This window comes from Sus scrofa, chromosome 3 (genome assembly GCF_054392235.1).
Source record: "Sus scrofa isolate SSC_HxYL_T2T_F1_AM1 chromosome 3, Sscrofa_HxYL_maternal_Yorkshire_Landrace_v2.0, whole genome shotgun sequence".
NCBI classification, from domain to species: Eukaryota; Metazoa; Chordata; class Mammalia; order Artiodactyla; family Suidae; genus Sus; species Sus scrofa.
Window position 1 is genome coordinate 8,837,848 of NC_139385.1, and position 13,087 is coordinate 8,850,934.

Sequence of the window (13,087 nt, forward strand, 5' to 3'; positions counted from 1 at the left end):
AAGGAATACACAAGAGTTGTTTAGAAAACGAGGGCAGAGTGGTAGCCAGGGGCAGAAGCAGGGCCTTGTAGACTCCGGTAAGGAATCTGGATTTAATGTTACCAGTGATGGGAAAGCATTGGGGGGTTTGGGGCCACACAGTGAAACAATCCATCATAAAGGAATCCCTCTGTGGCTGTTGCGTTGGCCAGGGCAAGAGACAGTGGTGACTTGGTCTACAGTGGCTGTGGTGGAGGTGAAGGGATTCAGGTATATGGTCAGAAGGTACAGTTGGCAGGATCTGCTAATGGATTGGGTGTGAGAGAGAGCAGGGGAGGATCAGTCTGTGCCCAGCGTGAGCTAGTGAACTCCCCACTCACTCTCCATTCTCAGCTCTAAGGCTCTTCGTTAAGGAGGGCTTTCTCTGGCATCCAGATTGTGTGAGGTCTCCTGGAGAGAGGCAAAGCATTAGCCACCCTCCATTTTCAGAATGTAAAACCAACCTGCACACTCCTTTCATCATTAGCATGGTGTGTTTGTGAGCCACACAAGCATGGGTTTGGGCCAGGAGCCAGAGACTCTAATCTGCTCTTGTTGTCTGTTTTTTTTTTTTTTTTCCCCCACATAAAGGAATGCTCACATACAACCTGTGGCCTAATCACACCAGGAGGGTATTAATTCCATTTCACCCATGAGGAAACCGAGGCTCAAGAAGCTGAAGTCATCTACCCAAGTCCACAAGGCTAGAAGTGGAGAAGCTGGGATTCAAACTCAAGTCCCACTTCAGCTTCTGAGACGAGCAGTGAGTTAAAGAGTAACTAGAAAGAACGGATACGACAAGTTTGTAAGTACACTCTAGTTTTTCATCTTTAAAAAATGTAGGTATACATTTGTGATTTTTTTGTTTTGTTTTGTTTTGTATGGTAGAGGCCGTCCCTTAAGTGGTAGAGGAACTAGGAACAATTCAGAATATTTCAAAATCAAAACAGGCAAAGCAGTCCCATTTTTTAGTAAAATGCAGTAATAAAATTAAAAATGAAACCCACAAGACCACCTACCACCAGTGCTGCTGGAATTGTTGTAAAACTGGTTCCTGCCTCTTGGCAAGAGGCCTGTGTTTTTGGTTCACACTATATTTAGTTTGTAATTATACACTTGTGTGATAAATACCATAGTCTGGTACTAGACTGGAAGCTACATGAGGGCAGTGTCTCTGTCTGTTTTGCCCATGTTATGTCCCTAGAGCTCAGTGCCTAGCACCAGCAGAAACTCAATTTGTAATTGTTGCATAAACTGATACTGCTGTTGCCATATTTAACTTTTGGAAACCAATATATGGTAAGAGCTATAAGATAAAATAATGTCTGACTAGTAATCTCCTGCAGCAGAAAAATATTCACCAAAAGCCAAGAAAGTAAGTTGTGGGGGGTTGGGGGGGAGGAAGGAAGGGGAGAAGGTATTCATTCCTGAATAGCCGCAAAGCTAAAAAAGCACCATGGAATGGCTTTGTTAAATGATGTTACATCAATACAATGAAATAATAAACAACCTTAAAGTCATGGTCATATGGATTCTACGCATGTGGCTGGTAATATTCAAAACAAAACCAAAAAGGATGTGCTTCTCAAATTCAGTTGTGCAGTGGGCAGAAAGGAAACTGACATTTTTTTGTTGTTGGTGGTGGGACTAACACAGAACTGGTACTTGGTGGCAGATTCTGGGGTTTGGGCCTCTCCTCTGATGATACCAGAATTTGGAGCCTGTTTCTGGACGTCTGCCCTGCGGCAGCTTGTCAGCCTTCAGCCCAGAAGTGCTCAGCAAACACCCACTAAACAGATTCTACTATTTGTGTTCCTTCCTCTACTTCCCACTTTCATGTACTATCAGGTCAGCTAGGAAGTCCTATCAACCACAAACTGATCCATCCAACAAACATTTGTCAAGGGTCTGTTGAGTACCAGACACTCTTCTAGGTGCTGGGTAAGCAAAGTGAACCAGACAGACACAGCCCTCCTCCCACAGAAGTTACATCTTAGTGGAAGAGGAAAGACAGCTCATGAATAAATACCCAATGACAGGCCACCGTAGCCTCCATTCTGCTGCCACTCTCTTGACAGCTTTCGGATGTTTTCCCCCTTCCACCCAGCCTGGCTGCCAGACGCATTTTAAAGTGCAAATCAGGCCTCCTATCTCCTGATTAAAATACCGTCTAGACGACTCAGGACTTAAATCTTTAAATGTCTTATCGGGCATCCCAGGCGCTTCAGGATCGCCTCTGCTTACCTCTCCAGCTTCATCTCCAGGGACCCCCGCGCTCTGCACACGGAGATGTTTTCAACACAAGCCGCCTTTCTTCCACCCGGAATGTTCTCTAACTGGAGATCTCCATCCACCAACACCTGAGTGCCTCTATGGCGGGCAGGTGCCAGGCTCAGGGCCGTTACCCTCCGGGACAGCCTCCTTTTATCCCGCCCCGGCGCCTCCAGCTCCTAGGAGGCACAGCATTTCTCACCCAGTCCTACAGTCCTTCAAGTGAGCAGGGGCCGTGCCTCGTTCATTTTTCTGCCAAAGGGCGGGCATCCAAGTATCGTTAGTGGGATGAATGGAAGAGTAACGACGGGCGTTCTAAAAAAGACGCTTAGAACTTCGGAAACGTCTGCACGTCTGGGTGGCGGTTCGGCGGGCACCCGAGTAAGGGAGAAGTCTGCACTCTAGGAGGAGACCTCGGTGACCCGGAGGACCCCAGGGAGACTAGAGGGGCAAGAGCGCGGCTTTCGCATTTGCGTCTGCGCAGTAGTCTCACTCCGCAGGGAGGCGGAGTCGAGAAGAGCCAGGGGCGGGATGCGGGGACTCCGCTGGCCAATTAACCGGCGTAGCTCCGCGAGAGGGGCGGGGTGAGGCGCGACCGAGAGGTGGAGGGGGCGGGGCCAAGGGGGGGCCAAGGCCTTGGAGCCCGGAACCTCACCCTCCCAAACCAGTGGCCCCGGGTGACCGAAGTCCTCATTGTTAACCGTTGTCCCAGAGACGTTCTCTGTAAATTAAAATTTACCTGTTGCCTCCTTCAGAGTCTGTCTCGGCTCAAAAGTATGTGATAAGTACACAAAACGTGCACACGAATCACCTGGGATCTTGTTAAAAGCGCAGAGTCTGATTGGGAAGGGCTAGGGTGATGCCCAAGATGCTGCGTCTCTAACAAGCTCCCAGAGGATGAAGACGCTGTGGATTCTTTAACAAACTTTGAAGAACAGATGTGTAAAACAGTGGTTCTTAAAGTGCAACCCCCGAACTAGCAGTGTGGGCATCATTTGTTTAGAAATGCAAATTTTTGAGCCCCACTCTACCCCTGATGAATTACGAAATGGGGGTGGCGATGGGGAGGAATCCAGCAGTTGGCTTTTTTACAAACCCTGTAGGTGACGCCGATGCATGCCGGAGTTTGAGGACCACTGGAGAGTGGAAAACTCAAATTGAGCCTCCTTTACCACTGGGGTCTTAGGATTTGGGAAAGGGAAGAAGACTAAATTAGAGGCAAGAGAATTTTTTGGATCAGTGAGTTTTTATTCAGCAATGAATTCAAGCTGCCAGAAGAACTAGAATATTTTTCACCTCTTACAGTGCTTTCATCCAGCCAGTCCAGTTTACAGACTCTAGGGATTTTTCAGGACTCATTGACCTTCCAGGATGTGGCTGTATAAGTCACCAAAGGTGAACGGAGTTGCTTGGACCAGGGTCAGAAGGCTTTCGAGAATGTCGTGCTGGAGGATTACAGGAACATGGTTTTCTTGGGTAAGGATTCTGCCGTGTAGAGAGGAGGTCTTTTGAGTTTCTGTTGTAAATAACGTTTATTTGCTTTACTAACCACAACTTTTTATTTTTACTTTTTAGAGCCGCACCTGCAGCATATGGAAGTTCCCAGGCCAGGGTTGAATTGGAGCTACACCTTCCGGGGCTATACCACAGCAACAGCAACTCAGGATCCAAGCCACATCTTTGACCTACACTGCAGCTCATGGCAGCACCAGATCCTTTGACCCACTGAGCAAGGCCAAGGATTGAACTCACATCTTCATGCATATTAGTCAGGCTCCTAACCCACAAGCCACAGTGGGAACTCCCTCTCTCAGATTTCTTTTCCCACATAGATTATCAAAGAATACAGTGCTATACAGCAGGTCCCCACTGTTCATATGCCAGTCCCAAACTCCCAGTCCACCCCTCCCATCTTCCCACCTGTCCACTTTGGTAACCATAGGTTTTTCAAAGTCTGTGAGTCTGTTTCTCTACGGAAATATTCTTTACAAAATTTTGGTGAGTGCCCAGTGCAGTCCTCCCTGGGGTTCTGTTCCAGAGCTTTCTGGATCCGATTCCCTGGTAAGCCTTGTGTGTTCCCCACCTCTCCAATTGCTTGAGCTGTTAACTCTGGCGAGTGTGGAATGCAGAGTGAATTTTTCAGATACCGGAGCTTTGCTCCAAAAAGCACCAAGACAAAGGTCTTTTCATGCCTTCTGTGATAGCCAGGCATCTGCTGGCCTCTCTCTGTTCTGATAACCCTACTTGGTGCAGGGATTGGGGGGAGGGTGTTCCTGCACTTGGTGGGGCTGGAGGAGCTGAAGGAAGGAGCACAGAGCTGGGCTTTGGTGCCCTTTCTGAAGCACTGGGGTGGCAGTTCTCGTGCTCGGTGAGGGGCTGGACTTTCCTCCTCTGCTCTGGTCATCCTACTTCTCCTCGGTTCTCCGCATCCAACATGGCCTCCTCAGCTGGCCCTGCCAGCCCTGCAGGGAGTCCTGGGTGTGTGTGTGGGTTTTTACTCTGATCATCCACCCTGCAGCCTCCCAGGGCTGATGGGGCAGGAGCCTGGTCCCAGTTGAATCAGCTGAAACGTTAATAAAGATGTTTAGCCCTAAGGCCGAGCCAACCTTTGTGAAGGTGTATATTACAGTCTAATAACAGGTATGGCTTACTGAGCACTCATGGTGTGCTGGCCTGGAGGTAAATTCTCCCTTCATCTTTTCAGCAACTCTCCATTGTGGCTATTATTATACCCATTTTCCAGATAAGGACACAAACTCAGATGAGAATATTGAGGCACAAAAAGAGATGAAATAGGAGTTCCCCTTGTGGCTCAGAGGGTTAAGAATCCAACTAGTATCCATGAGGATGAAGGTTCATTCCCTGGCCTCGCTCAGTGGATTAAAGATCTGGCGTTGCTGTGAGCTGTGGTGTAGGTCACAGTTGCGTCTCGGATCTGGCATTGCTGTGGTCGTGGCCTAGGCCGGCAGTGGCAGCGGCAGCTCCAATTTGACCCCTAGCCTGGGAACTTCCAAATGCCGAGGGTCCGGCCCTAAAAAGACAAAAACAAAACAAAAGACACAAAGAGGTGAAATAACTTTGCCAAGTTTATATAAACTAGCAAGGAGCAGAGCCAGGAATTTCATACAGTAAACCTTTACACAGGACCTACCATGTGCCGGGTACTATGTCAAGTGCAAGAACTCCAACGATAGGGAGTTCCCTTTGTGGCTCAGTGGTTAACGAACCCGACTAGGATTCATGAGGTTGTGGGTTTGATCTCTGCCCTTGCTCAGTGGGTTAAGGATCCAGCGTTGCCATGAGCTGTGGTGTAGGTTGTGGATGTGGCTCGGACCTGGGATTGCTGTGGCTGTGGTGTAGGCTGGCAGCTATAGCTCCGCTTCAACCCCTAATCTGGAAACTTCCATATGCCTTGGGTGCAGCCCTAAAAAGCAAAAACAAAACAAAAAAACAAAAAAACCCACCAAAAACCAAGAAACAAAAAAAGCTACAACGATAAAGAAAAATCTGTACCCTCAATGCAAAATCATTGTCTAGTGAGGGAGAGTGTGAAGCAGTTATTACAGTGTGCCGGGCAGAGTGTTTTCATTCACTTATGCCAGTGACAGGAGGGCTCTTGGATGCAAAATTGCAAAATTAAAGACAAGTTTTGAAGAGGTGAGCGGTAAGTAGCTGGCCACACATAGAAAGGGATCAAGCATGGTTCAGGGCAAAGGCTAAGGCTGTGACTTCGGAGTCCTGCTCTCCGGGTGGATCCGAGTCTAGTACTTAATAAGCTGAATGATCTTGAGTGAGTTTCTCAGCATCTCTCAGTCTCAGTTTTATCATCTTTAAGGTGGAACTAATAACCACTTCATACTGTTACTTTGGGGATCAAATGAAATGATGCTCCCTGCCTGGAAAAAAGAGTAGGTGCTCAATGAATCATAAAGGGTTTCCCTAAAGGACTTGTTGGATTAGAGGGGGATGGCAGAGGATGAGGGGTGAGGAAAGAGGCAGCAGGGTCCAGATGATACAGGGTCTGTGTGCTAAGTTCAAAGAGCAGGGCCTTCATCTGCAAGGCCCTGGGGCACCATGGGACGTGTTAAGCGGGAGGATGGCCTGATCAGAATTAAGACTTAACAACATCACTCTGCCAGCGTGAGGGGGGGTGGTATCGAGGGGGAAGATGGGAGATGCACTGATCCTGGTGAGGAGTTGTTTGGGTAGGGTCTCAAGCAGGGGGATGGAGGATGGATGCCAGAGATGGTTGATGGGAAGATTGCCAGGTCTGCAAAACAGAGCGGATGCAGGGAGCGAGGGAGGAGGATGTGCAGTGGAAGAGTAGATGCCCACACCCTGGGGAGGATGGGCCTGAGAATCAGGAGGATGCAGTGCAGGCTGTGAGCGGCATCGGCGTTGGGATGGGGGAGAAAGCAGTTGCTCCCTTGGATGGGAGAGTGAGATGGAGGTGAACTTAGGGAAACACTTGGAAACCCATTTAAGTGAAGGTCGAAGACCCAAGAGGTGGGAGAAGACCCAGGAAAATGTATACCCTGGCCAAGGAAGGAGAATTTTAAGAAGGGAAGGGTCAGTATTTTCACCTGCTGCCGAAAAGTCAAGGAAGAAAAGGGTCGTTGGGTTTTAGCAAAATGGGAAGTGCTGTGGCCTTGCAATCAGAGGGGACAGAGGAGGTCCTTTGGAGAAATGAGATAGGTGGCAGGTAAAGGAGCACACGTGGTTAGAGCTTTATGTATTTATTATGGTTAGTTGATTATTATTATTAATAATTAATTGAGAGAGACCTGTGCATGGTTAAATATCAGGGGGAAAGCGCCAGCAGAGGAGAGACTGACAGACCAGGCAGAGAGAATGAAGGGGTTCTGCTGTCTACTCGCTCTTTGTCTCCCTACTTTAAGCCCTGAGAGACCTTGTCTGACTCCCGATTGGCCCTCTGTAGGCGGAGCAGCGGTGCCAGGCCATCAGGGCTGTGTTGCTCTGATGACTTGATAATCCTTGACTTTGTAGGCTCCGTGGAGGTGAGTGGCTTTCTTGCCACACGGCAGATCGGGCTTTGGACTTCTTGGACTTTGATTTAGAATTCCACGGAGATTGAATTACATTTGCCAGTATCTCAGGATGGGACGTCAAGCTCAATAGCCTGGGTGGCTCACAGCCTCACCCACACTTAGAGCGTATGTTGGTCTGAGGCTTCAGTGGAGTGATGGTGTTGCAGTGATGCTGGAGGTGGTTTCATTCCCCAAACCCTGGCTATTTATTGGCTGTCTATCCTCAGCTCTGTGGTGCTTATGTTTTTACCGGTGGCTTTTGTGGCTGTGATTCTCACGCTTGTGCCTTGGAAGTGACCTGGTTCGGTACAACCCAGATGATGATGACCCCTGGAGGTTCTGTTGATGACTGACCAGGGTGACAGCAGCTGGAAAACTATCCATACAGATGTTTTCCGCTTTCCTCCATGCTGTGGCCTGCTCTGTGCTGTGCTCGGCATGGGTGCCTGGGGACCTGGGACATTGATTTCCTGGTCCTCGGCACTGGTGAGGTGATGGGAATTAATCAGGGATTTCTCTCCAGGCTAGAACTCAGTAGGTAGTTTGTTCAGAAGAGGTTTGTGAATCTTCCCTTCTATCCAAGGTGACGGACAGACCTGAGGGATAGACATAAGACCTAACGGGCTGTAGCGACGATAAGTATGGTTTGACTGTAGGTTTTCTGGACCACAGAACTGGGGGAGACTTTTGCTGGAGGCCCTGGGTCTGGGAGACATTGGGCTGATTCCTCTGAAATTGCTAGAAGGGGAATAGGTGAGACCTAACAGACTTTCTGCTGCCACCCTGCAAGGCATTATTGCCATGGCGCCACGTGGCGTGTTGTGTGCTCTGTCACCAGGCCATTAGCTTGGCACCGTCTTGTCGCACGTCCGGACCTGCTGCTTCTCTGGCTGCGTGTTTAGCCACTTCTGTTGGCAGATCGGGGGTGAGCGCTGGTGTGGGGCATCTTCTCGTCACCAGTCTCTTCTCTGGTGAGGACTTTGGTTTCCCTGGTGGGCACGCCTGGACTTAGGAAAGTCACCGAACCTGGGATCCAGTTAGTGGGAGGCTTCCCACCTGGACCTCACATGCCTGCTCGCTCTTCTTACATCCACCAGTTCACAGCCGTCCAGTGTATTAGTCTTGATGGCGGCGGTTTGTGTCTCCCTCTTCTTTTATCAGTCTTACTAGAGGTTTATTGGTTTTTCAAAGAACCTGCTTTTTGGTTTAAACGCCTTTCTGTTGTTTTCATTTCATTGATTTTGGCTCTTTATTATTTCCTTCCTTCTGTTCGTTTTGGCCTTATTTTACTTTGCTTTTTCTAGTTTCTTGGGGCAGTAACTTACGTTATGGAGGTTTTTTTTTTTTTTTTTTTTTTTTTTTTTGTCTTTTTGCCATTTCTTGGGCTGCTCTCGCGGCCTATGGAAGTTCCCAGGCTGGGGGTCTAATCGGAGCTGTAGTTGCCGGCCTACGCCAGAGTCACAGCAATGCAGGATCCAAGCCGCATCTGCGACCTACACCACAGCTCACGCCGGCAATGCCGGATCCTTAACCCACTGAGAAGGCCAGGGATAGGACGTGAAACCTCATGGTTCCTAGTCGGATTCGTTAACCACTGCGTCACGGTGGGAACTCCTGGAGATCTTTTGGTAAGCATTTAGTGTTACCAATTTCCCTTTAGACTGCTGTAGCTGTGTCCCAACACCTGGATGTAATAAATTGTTTCCTTCGAAAAGTAGCATAGCTATTTAGAAGACTTTTTTTTCGGATTCTTGGTATTACAAGTGATTTTCTGCTGTGTCCTGGACACTTGGGGTATTGTGAGGCTCTGAATCGTATTTAAATCTTCTGTTTTAGCAGGTTCTGCTGACAGCATACTGCTGGGGTAGTGTGGATGCTGCCTGGGTTTCACAGGGTAAAGATGAAAATGCAGGCTCCCCACTTGGTCTCTGATGACACTGTGGGGAGGGGAGGAGCACCCTATTACTCCATGACTAGCAAGTGAGAGTTGGGGGGCTAGACTCACACTCCATCTCTACTGATTTGGGGGGGAGGTGTGATTTTTTTCCATAGTGTTTGTCTGGAGTAGGACAGCCAGTGTCAAAAAACTTTGTCCTGGGAGTTCCCGCTGTGGCACAGTGGGTTAAGAATCCCACCGCAGTGGCTTGGGGTGCTGTGGAAGTGTGGATTCAATCCCTAGTCCAGTACAGTGGGTTAAAAGGATCTGGTGTTGCTGCAGCTGTGGCTTAGTTCAAAGCTGCAGCTTGGATTCAGTCCCTAGCCCAGGAACTTCCATATGCTGTGGTGCGGCCATAAAAGAAACAAACAGATGAAAACTTGGCCCTGATAGGCTGCTTCTTTTCTGGTCCTTTGGCTAGAGAGAGCAGGCTTCGATTGGGGCTTTTTTCCCCTTCTCCTTTAGATATTGGCTTGAAAATCAATAAGGCATTGCTGTGTCATTCCTTGAATCTCAAGATCCCTAGATAATCACCTACCTCTCTTCTTTCCACCTTTCAAAACTGTTCCTATAACATTATGCATTATGTACAGGGTGTTAGCTGTACTTCATGGAACAGAGGAAACTGTGTCTATGTCATCTTGTCTGTAATCATCACTGACCTCTTTTAATACTTTTATATTTTTAGCTTATTATTATTATTATTATTATTATTATTATTATTATTTTTGTCTTTTTAGGACCGTACCCGAGGCATATGGAGGTTCCCAGGCTAGGGATCTAACAGGAGCTATAGATGGGCCATACTATGCCAGAGACACAGCAATGCCAGATCCGAGCCATGTCTGCGACCTACACCACAGTTCACCAGATACAGCAACACCAGATCCTTAACCCACTGAGCAAGGCCAGGGATCGAACTCGCAACCTCATGGTTCATAGTTGGATTCGTTTCCACTGCGCCACAATGGGGAACTTCTATTTTGAGCTTATTTTAATTAGTTATTTATTTTTTTGTCTTTTTAGAGCAGAACCTGTGGCATATTCAAGCTCCAAGGCTAGGGGTCACATGGGAGCTGCAGCTGCCAACCTACATCATAGCCACAGCAATGCCAGTTCCAAGCCACGTCTGCAGCCTACACCACAGCTCAGGGCAATTCCGGATCCTCAACCCACTGAGCGAGGCCAGGTATTAAACCTGTGACCTCATGGATGCCAGTTGGGTTCCTTACTGCTGAGTCACGACAAGAACTCCTTTAGTTTATTATTTATTTATTTATGCTTTTTTTTTTTTTTTTTTAGGGCCACACTCTCAGCATGTGGAGGTTCCAGGCTAGGGGTCCAAGCTGAGCTACAGCTGCTGGTCTATGCCACAGCCACAGCAATGTGGGATCCAAGCCGCGTCTGTGACCTACACCACAGCTCACCGGACACAGCAACACCAGATCCTTAACCCACTGAGCAAGGCCAGGGATCAAACCTGCAACCTCATGGTTCCTAGTCAGATTCGTTTCTGCTGTGCCATGACGGGAACTCCTAGCTTATTTCTAAATAAAATTTTGGAGTTCCCACTGTGACTCAGCGAGTTAAAGACCTGATGTAGTCTCTATGAGGATGTAGGTTCAATCCCTGGCCTCGCTCAGTGGGTTAAATGTTGCCGTGAGCTGCAGTGTCGGTTGCAGATGTGGCTCAGATCCAGCGGTGCTGTGGCTGTGGTGTAGGCCTGCAGTTCTAGCCTGGAAATTTCCATATGCTGCAGGTACAGCTGTAAAAAGAAAACTAAATAAAACATTAATTGTAGAATAGTTTTGGGTTTTCAGGAACGTTTCAGAGATAAGAGTATTCCCATATACCCCATCCAGTTTCCCGTGTTACTGACATTTTATTAATGACCGATATTAATATATTATTAAAGTTTATGCTTTATCTTGATTTCCTTAGTTTTTACTCGGTGTCCTTTTCTGTTGTAAGATGTCTTCAGAACACATCGTTATATTTTGTTGTCCTGTTTCTCGGGCTCTTCTTGGATAGGACAGTTTCTTAGACTTGCCTTGTTTTTGATGACCTTGACAGGTTTGAGGAATCTGGTATTTTGTAGACTGTCCCTCACCTGGGATTTGTCTGATGTTGTTCTCGTGATTAGACTGGGTTATGGGTTCGGGGGGCTCAAGACCACAGAGGAAGTGCCATTGTTGTCATATCGTATTGAGGACACCTACCGTCAACCTGTCTAATCATTGTCGGAGCTGACGGTCCCCTGGCCGAAGCAGTGCTCGTCAGGCTTCCCACCGTGATGTTCCTTTCCCCCCACTCCACATGGTTCTCTGGGAGGAAGTCACTATGGGCCCACTTACGGTAGATCTTATTTTCCTCTTACAAGTTCTGATTTATTGGATGCAGTTTTACTGGGCCCATATTTTTCTAAACATTTCACTTTAATATTAATTACACCCATATCAAGCATTTTTATAGCAGAGATGAATGAAAAGGCATGATTTGAGAGACTAGTTTTCGTAACACTTGCATGCACTCATGTCCTAATGAGGGCTTTAAATACCATAATAGCCATTTTTAGGAAAAGAACCTAAGACCACATGCAGCTATGAGACCAATGGAATTATTCTGAGTGCTTCTGTTTGTTTCAAGAAAATCAATCAGAGGAAATAGAATCGTTTCAGTTTTCTTTGGCAAGCTTATTTTAAGGAGAGACTTGGATCCTACACATAATTTCCTCATGACTCTCTGAAATTCCAAAAAGGGAAGCACAATTGCTACCGTTACATCTGTCCTCTTGTCATAGACAGGGCTATTTTCAGACTAGATAGAATGGCCTGTGCTTTGCAAAGACGTCACAGTACATTGAGGCCTGTGAGATAATCATCTTGAGTACACACGTGGCCATGAAACAGGACCTGAAACACAATGTTACCCTCTTATATTCCTCCAGACCATCCAAAGTTTTCTATTTTTGCTTTTATTACCTATTTATTAGAACAGTAACTTCTTCTTCTTCTTCTTTTTTTTGTTTTTTGTTTTTTTCATTTTACAGCTGCACCCATGGCACATGGAAATTCCTGGGCCATGGATCGAACCCGAGCCGCAGCTGTGACCTAGGCCAGATGCAGCAAGGGCTGGATTCTTTAACCCATTGTGCCAGGCTGGGGATCAAACCCGCACCTCCAAAGTGACTCAAGCTGCTGCAGTTGGATTCTTAACCCACTGCACCACAGTGGGAACTCCAGAACCATAATTTGTTTGATGCTGGGTTAAGTAAGAGAAAATATTAAGACAAAATATGACTTTTTTACAAAATGGTTCCAGGACTGCACTGTAGAGAAAAAGGATAAGTGCTTAAAATAAGGATACTGTTAAAATGCTGTTGTGTTAAGGAACCTTTGTGCAATAATCGTTGATGTCATAACAAACAGACTATTTTGTGAGGATGTCACATTATTCATCTTTCATCCTCTTCCATTTGACCAAATGTCTTGGTCACATACACCCTGACTGCATTGAATCTAACACCTCTTTTTTGTTGTTGTCTTTTTAGGGCTGCACCTGCAGCGTATGGAGGTTCCCAGGCCAGGGATTGAATTGGAACTATAGCCACTGGCCTACGCCACAGCCACAGCCACACCAGATCCGAGCCGTGTCTGTGACCTACACCAGAGCTCTCGGCAATGCCGGATTCTTAATTCACTGAGTGAGGCCAGGGATCAAACCTGCATCCTCAAGGATGCTAGTCAGATTTGTTTCCGCTGCGCCATGACGGGAACTCTGACTCTAATGCCTCTTGAAGACAATGTTCCACCTC

The 13,087-nt window shown here is 47.3% G+C and overlaps 1 long non-coding RNA gene across 5 annotated transcripts in view; it reads left to right on the forward strand.

Annotated features, from left to right (window-relative positions):
* Positions 1 to 13,087, forward strand: part of LOC102164200 (uncharacterized) — a 32,029-nt gene that overhangs the window by 2,483 nt on the left and 16,459 nt on the right. For 4 of the 5 annotated variants that reach the window (XR_014839616.1, XR_014839614.1, XR_014839615.1 and 1 more), the window contains exon 2: positions 610 to 823. This is a non-coding gene — a long non-coding RNA (uncharacterized LOC102164200). Of the gene's footprint in view, positions 1 to 609; positions 824 to 2,270; positions 3,044 to 13,087 lie in introns of those variants that run through there. The other variant, XR_300534.4, reaches the window with a different exon arrangement.